At 47.7% G+C, this 7,656-nt stretch overlaps 1 protein-coding gene across 2 annotated transcripts in view; it reads right to left on the bottom strand.

Annotated features, from left to right (window-relative positions):
- The window catches only part of LOC135394023 (FMRFamide receptor-like), a 187,749-nt gene extending 180,821 nt beyond the window's left edge, over positions 1–6,928 (bottom strand). For both annotated transcript variants that reach the window (XM_064624448.1, XM_064624447.1), the window contains exon 1: positions 6,711–6,928. The gene's annotated coding sequence lies outside the window, so the exon portion shown is untranslated. The remainder of the gene's footprint in view (positions 1–6,710) is intronic.
- Positions 6,929–7,656: the final 728 nt, after the last annotated feature.

Raw genomic sequence — 7,656 nt, forward strand, 5'->3', positions numbered from 1 at the left:
GCACACTGTAGGTGAGAGGTGCACTAGAGTGGTCTCTCCGCTAGGCCCGTTGCTTGGAGAAAGCGCACGAGGCCGCGAGTTTTTGAAAGTCGTTCCGCACAAGAACCTTCGGGGAAGAGGACGTCCGTCAGTATACCAGGCCTGGCGTGGGGAAGATGGGTTTCCCGCATGGCATGGTATGCACGGCATTCTGTCAGGATATGCGCAATTGTCTCCGGATGATTACAGTGTCCGCAACTGGAATCCTCCCTGGAGCCGATCTTGCACAGTTGAGAGTTCGTGAACGCAGATCCTGTGCGTAATCGATGGAGCATTGTCTGCATACCACGGGGAAGATCTTTCGTGGGAAGAGAGGGTCGGTGATTCTGCATGATGTCCTGTATGCCAGGGTGACGCACGTCAACTAGCTGTTTGACGACCAAGAGCCTGTCAGTGTCGGCCGGGACTGCTAAGGATGGGCTGCAGCTGTTGTGTGCTGAGGAAGCTAGCTGGTCCGCACGTTCGTTGCCTCTGATGCCGACATGAGATGGGATCCATTGGAGCGTAAGCTCACCTCCGGTTAGCCTATGCTGGGCACACGATCTCCTTATACATCGGGCCAGAATGCTACCACACATGGGGTTTATCACGTTGTTGAGGGCACTTTTGGAGTCCGTAAGCAAGACGGCCTTAGGTATTCCGGTGACTTGAACCGCAGCAGCTGCGTGTAGCAAGGCCAGGAGTTCGGCCGTCGTAGATGAGATTGGGTAGCGAACTGATTTCCCTTGCCAGGCCTTGTTTATTGACGGGATGTAGTACGCACTGGTAGCACTTTTGGAACGGTGGTCAATGGAGCCATCCGTGAACACCAGAGTATGTGTGTGATAAACGTCGCTGATCAGGTTCTCAGCCGCCGCCGCCGTGGCGGGAGTTCGTGCCCGCAACAACGCTTCACATCCCGGGTCTACGGAAGAAGAGCGAGTCCAGCCCCCTAGTGGCCAGGACCCTGGAGCAAACCGTGTCCATGTCATTCCATGCCAGACCAATAAGCTGTGCGCAACTGTTTTGAAGAGGAGGAAGAAGAAGATTCTTGCGCTTGTTGAGTGCAGTGCAGTCATCCAGCACTAAAGTTATTCGTTATCGTTCTTGGGTCCTTTCATACGTTCTGGTTCCGAGAAGCGTAGCCTCACTCATTGACGGAAGCAATCCAGGAACGGGAAAATGGTGTATAGCAGCGTTAACGTAGTCATGGCTACGGCTGTTTTCAGCTACGGTTTCAGCTATGGTTCCATTGTTTTCAACCAGAAGAGCAGAACACGCTGGATGCGCATGCGCACAGCGATCGCGTGAAAATGGTGGTGCACAGATGCGCTTTGCCTGGCACAAGACCGCAAAGCCCGTGGCGCGAAAACTGGTTTCTAGAGGGACAGGACAGCATCCAACGTGTTGCAACAGAACCATCAGCTGTCGGAGCGTTGGTCAAACAGGTTGAGTTAGATTGGTTAGACGCGGAATTGAGACATTCGTAGGTTAAGTTTGAAGTTTGATTCGTACAGAAATGCTGCTGCACATGAGCAGAAAGTGTGTCTTTTGTGTTAATCAGGGTACATGACAATCGACACACAAAGCGCATTCAAAACGCTTATGCCCCCTCCGTCGTCAGGTGTAGTTAAAACATAGTTAAACAACTACATCCTAGACTTGCAAAGTAGTTTTAACTAGTGTGCTCTGATGTAGTTACACTAGTAGTTAAAGTACGATTTAACGCAGTAGTTAGTAACCGCCGACTTGCAGGTGAGCGTTTGTTCTAGGTTTATCCAGAACGAAGTCCCCTCAAGAGAACATACGACAACCCACTACGCCAGTGGCTTACCCAGAATTTCGTTCCTGGGGGTGTGACGTCACAACATGGAGGCTAATCCCACGTATTTTCATGCTTTTTGGCGACATATTGCGTAATCTCATGAACATGGAAGTCCTCCCCACTTCATCGTCACAATATAATGAGGCTCGTGCAGATGACGTCACGCGCAGCCTTTGAGCGCCTTTGAGCCACGTGACTCGGGAAAACATGGAGATGCGTCACAGGTGTCATACTGCGGACCGAATGAGCCAACAGCGTGTGTTTTTACAATGTAGGCTCGTAATTGAATGCACACTGCAACAACTCACGGCATGCCTTGCTACAGTAACTCCGGTGCGGCAATATGTTTTCCCCAGTGACGTGACCAAACGTGACGTCACTGCACAAGCCTCATTGTTGTTGTTTCATGAACATATAAAATCAATGCCATGTGGCTCTCGAGGATGCATGCTGCGGTTACTGCGACAAAAGATAGGGGGACGGGGATTTATTGGCAGAATGAATAAAGAAAAGGAAAGGAAAATGCGGAAAGGTCGGCCAAGCAGCACGCCGGCTTGCTATTAGAAAAATAACAAAAAAAGACTGCATTCAGACGGCTCACAGGGAGCCCCGGATGCCCGAATCACGCAGAAAGCGAAGCACCGCTTTTGTGGCAGTACCCTGGCTAGTTCGCTGCACGGTGCCAAAAGATGGGTGCGTACGGTAAACCAGTAGGAGGTCCGTTCGCAGACACACGTCAAATACAGCGGACACCTATAGCTAACAGAACTACAGCACATGTGATCGTAAGGGTCCCTTGGGACACAGGGGCATCTTTTACTTTAAAGCAGGGATCAGAATCAAACTGAACCCGAACCGAAAACCGCTAAACACCGGTACTTTTCGCTGAACCGGAACTGAACCGAAATAAATTTAGGCGTTTACCTGTTCACGGAACGGTTCAGACGTAATGCGCGTTGTGAGTCATCGGAACTAAGATTTACACAGCGGATTGAGCCGCGTTGCCAAACAAACTCCAAACCGAAACTCAAGAAAACAAAACTGCGACCCAAGTGCGCGAGGTATTTCCTCCTCGCAGCTATTGCGTTCATTCGGTTGTGTTTTCGTTTTGGCTGTGAAACTATAACGGCCAGTCCCTGAGCAGATTATGTAACAGGGTGTATACGATGAGTGAACATAGGGAGTATATACAGTATCATACCGTAGCATTGCACCTGAAACGTAGTAACACGCAGTGTTGCTGTGAACCGTCGCTGTATTGGCAACGACAATAACAACAAAAGTACGCTTGTGTTGTTTGAGAATCATAAGGATGTGCTTGCTTTAACCCATTGCAATCTGCTCAAAATTCACTTTCCTGAACCGGTTCGAACCGCTATTTTGCGCTGCTGCGGAGCTGAACCCGAACCGAACCGAAAAAGATAACGGTTCCGATGCCTGCTCTAAAGTGGACAAACGCTTGGCTGAACTGTGCACAAACAGGAACGATCAGATCTGAAGCGTACACGAAACGGACGGTTGGTTCTCACTGCCTGCACCTTCACCTGCGACAGGATGGAGTGGCAGAGGGTGTAGAGAGTAAGGGACATCACCTAGCACAATTTCATCGCTGGTGTACTCCTCAGAACCATTTGCCAGCAAGTGGTTCTGATGAGCACCAAGATGTGCTCTAATTGGTGTAACTACGCGTGACGTTTTCATTTCTTTTTTTCCTTTTTTTTTTTTTGTGAGGTGTTTTCGCAATCCGTCGTCTGCTTTGTTTGTGAGGGGAAAACAGGAAAAATTGAACTCGCCTCCCGACTTGTTCTGTTACGCCTAACATAAATTCTCATATCCCCCCCCCCCCCCCCGCCAAAAAAATACGTGCTTCTCATGTGCTCTACTCGCAAGCTCGCTTTTCACTATGCACATGTTCGCTATTCAGAAGTCCACTATTCCCACGTTCACTAGAAGTCCACTATTCACAATTATCCCAAGATCATGCACAGAGAATCCTAAAAGCTTGTGTCCATCCCACAGCTCTGAACAAATTTCGCGAGTGCCGCCAAGGCAGCATCCCTCGTGTTCGATGCCCAATGTCCCACCACCTTCACTATATTGAAGACCGGAGGAGGTCACTGAGGAATATCATGGTACTGAAGTTTCGGAATCAACCGCGATGGATGCGATAGCCCCTTTAAACGCGATGATGGCGATGCGGGTCTCCCACTTGCTGCGTAAGAGATGTAGAAGAGCGTAAACATGTTCAAAGTTATTGAAAATGCTCATAATATCTGAAAGTCATAAAATTCGCTTTATTTCATAATCGATGGTCTGTACTATGCCGGAAAACTGTTGTCATCCTGCCTGTCAGGTGGCAGTCTACGCCAAAAGTGAATATGCAAAAAAAGCAATCTTTGACAACGCCAGATATTTTGCCAAAAAATAATGACCGTTTTCGTGTAATTTATAAAATGATTACGCGTTACGCAAAACAGGGTGGCTTTACGGAAGTTTTAAATTACTCTTGTACTCCGAGCGCGAGGATACTCATTTTGTGGGCGAAGGAGTTTGTGGCGATCTCATTACGCGAAAAATTTCATTCAGACGAATACCATTAAATATATCCGTATAGCACGGCGCGAATGACATTACGACTTAACTGATTACGCACTTAATGTCATTTTTCGTGCCCGTGTGGAACAGGTGGTCTTATCGTTGTAGCACTTCATTCCTAGCTCTGGCTGAGCGCAAACACAACGTTTGAATTACTGGCTCACCTGCTATTTATTCAGTACACTACGTTGCTTGGATTATGTCTTATGGAAGGCCGCTGCACATGTGCTTTCGCTACCCCTCCTGTGAGAGATAGGTGTGACATATAAAACCTTTCGCGCTGACTTTTGTTTTTCTCCTGTGCCGCTTGATTCAAAGGTAATATTGAATCTCGTATCAGCTGTTAGCTTCAACTGCGTTGTGCTTGGGTCCACACTCCCTAAAAAAAGATTAACCTGCCTGGAGCACGAGGAGCTTGCGTAATGCTAAAGCACTGTTCCTGCGGGTTTTAGCCGAACCCTCCTCTGTCCCACAGTCGTGGACACCAAGCCCACAGAATGCGCGGGACCTCACTCAGCCTCGTCAGTGACTCCGGTTCACGCACGAATACTACCATTATAAGTCACGTTGCTGACGGAATAATGACGAATTTTGTTTCTAAGATGTCGCACGGACCCATGAAGGAAGCTGAAGTGCTGAAAGCCATTTGCTGAAAACCCAAGTCAGCAGATTGGCGGTGGCTGTTTACGTCCTGGCCTGGACTTGGAATTGGCAATCGGCTAGCAATAGAATTTGGCGCCACAACAATGGGGTAAGCGTCAAGAGAGAGAAGAACCTGTCGCCGATCGTATATCACTGGTTTTGACGACTTTTATCTTTCGGGGGTCTGTCCTGGAAAGTTCCAGAAAGTTCTAATCTGGACACGAACTGCGGTTATCTAACCACATCACGACATTAATCACTCGTGTAGACCTTATACTGTAATGACCTTGTTGTACGCGGCTTATCGCGTGATACATTATCAGACGGCCTCACCGCCCAAGCAGCGCAATGTATTGAAAGTCGAGTGCAATAGGGGTGGACGGTATGTGTCTTATCAATGTTCTTTAGCTTCATCACTCTGTTCAAGGCCTTCCACCTACCCGTCCACCCCTATTGCACTCGACTTTCGGTACATTGTGCTGCTTGAGTTTGATTGTGCGCATCCGTCACGGGGGGGATTAAACGACATGTAGCCTCATGCAGACACACAAAGGGCCAGTAACGACAGCATAAATGTTGTCGGCCAAGTTCTGCCTGGGCTCGTAAGAATGCCCAGAACGCGGCAGAATGCGTTATATGGGTACCGGAGGTCAATGTTGAAACAAAAAGGATACATAATTCTCGAGTGGGCAAAATCATTCTACCGACCGATCGCACTGTAAATTTTGTTTCTTTCTTTCGTAAAAAACTTTCTTCGCGTAAAAACCTGCAAAGCCCTTTTTATCCTGCACGTTCAACGGAAAGGTCTTGATAGACAACCATTCCAAACATTGTTTTCAATGAAGTACCCTCGGTACGCTCAGTTGTATCGCGACGTAATGCCACGAATTATCTTTATCGTAAATGTTAAAGGAAATTATTCCGATTATTCCCCTAAGGACTATTACTGTTATAATGTCAGATGACAGGGGGCAGATAAGGCACAAGAGACAATACATGTAATAAGGCACAACACAACGGTAAATATTGCTTTTGAAGTTCTTGCATATCATCGAATAGATTGATAAAACTCAAAGAGAAACAGCGAAGAACAACATGTGCCCAAACCAGCCAGATATGCTTATTTTACAAGGCGGCAAGATACGACCTTCTTCTCAAACAAGTGACAAACTACGAGGGAGCCACGTAAGAAAACGCTACACCTTCGCAACATATTCATTCCTTGCCCCCTCACGTTAGAAGCAAATTTTTCGGAAGAACTTTTCATGAAAGTTTACAGCAAAAAATAAACGAACAGAGCTCAACCTGCTGATGCAAGGTCATACCTCGAAGGTGATTATGTTTGCACGTTTAAGAGCACGAGTGTTTCATTTGTTAAGTGTTTCTAAAGAACGAGTTTCGCATGTATCCCAATGCTCTTGTCTGGGCTCTTCTGGCCCGCAAATAGTTTCATCAACAGTGCAGTCCCATCTTTGCTGTACTTCACATACTTTACTTAACGACTCGTTGCCGCAGAAGAGACGTCCGTTCTCAAGCAATGCGCCCGGAAAGCAGAAAGATACAAGAACGACAACGAAATCTCACTTCGAACGCACTTGTTCATGTTGCGACGAAGTTGTTGGCGACTTACCTTCTGGTTCAGGTAGTCGCATCAAATGACACACAACCCATCATATCATCAAGAGCGTCCTCACAATTATCCCACACGATGCACAAGTCGGATGCGGACGCAGAGAAGCAGAACAAAGTATCCGCAACAATTTGCCGCACATGAATTGCAACGAGAGAACGGGGAGACCGACACAACCGACGCCTTATGGGAACAGCGAGACGGCAACTTTTCCGAGCCTGCCGCTGCTATCCCGAATGAGAGGGTGAGAGGCACAGAACGCCAACTGCCATCTATCGGGAAATGAAGGCAGCCAGCGGTTTTCGTTGGACTCTCTCAACCTGCGCGGTTTGCCTACTTAGTTTGATTCCAGTTGAGGACTGAACGTGCGGAGGTCATGAGAGGCTTAACGTTGTGAGCGTTTAGATTAGTTTGGGTGTTTTAAGGCTTCGTAGATGTCTCAAGGCTTGCAATAGTTTTGGTGTGCTTTGTTTGGCTTGCAAATGCATGCGTGCGGCTCCATAGCTTCTCTTCGTTGTGATTGCTTGGTGCTTACTATGTGCTTCTAATTCTAAACTATGTGCTTCTAATGCTTAATAATTAATTAATTGGAATTTATGATAATATTCCCTATTGCAGTGCTTTCACTTCACTCAGTTGTAACTTCAAACACGACCTTTATAAATTTCTATATGTTGTTTTATTCCGGGTTAGCGCCGCGAAGCAACTGTGTCTATGAGCGGCGTACAGACGTGGACAGGTGGAGAGAGGACAGTAGGAAGCAGTGGGGGATAGGGTGTTAGTGTGCGTCCTGGGCCGACTTCAAGGGAAACTGTGCCGACATTCGTCTGGAAAGTCTTCGGAAAACCCAGGGAAAACCTTAGACAGCCCAGTCGGTGACAGGGTTCGAACCCGTGTCACCTCCCAGTCTCAGCGTGGAGCGATCATCTTAACCACTACGCCACGG

The sequence above is a fragment of the Ornithodoros turicata genome, chromosome 5 (genome assembly GCF_037126465.1).
Source record: "Ornithodoros turicata isolate Travis chromosome 5, ASM3712646v1, whole genome shotgun sequence".
Lineage (NCBI taxonomy): Eukaryota > Metazoa > Arthropoda > Arachnida > Ixodida > Argasidae > Ornithodoros > Ornithodoros turicata.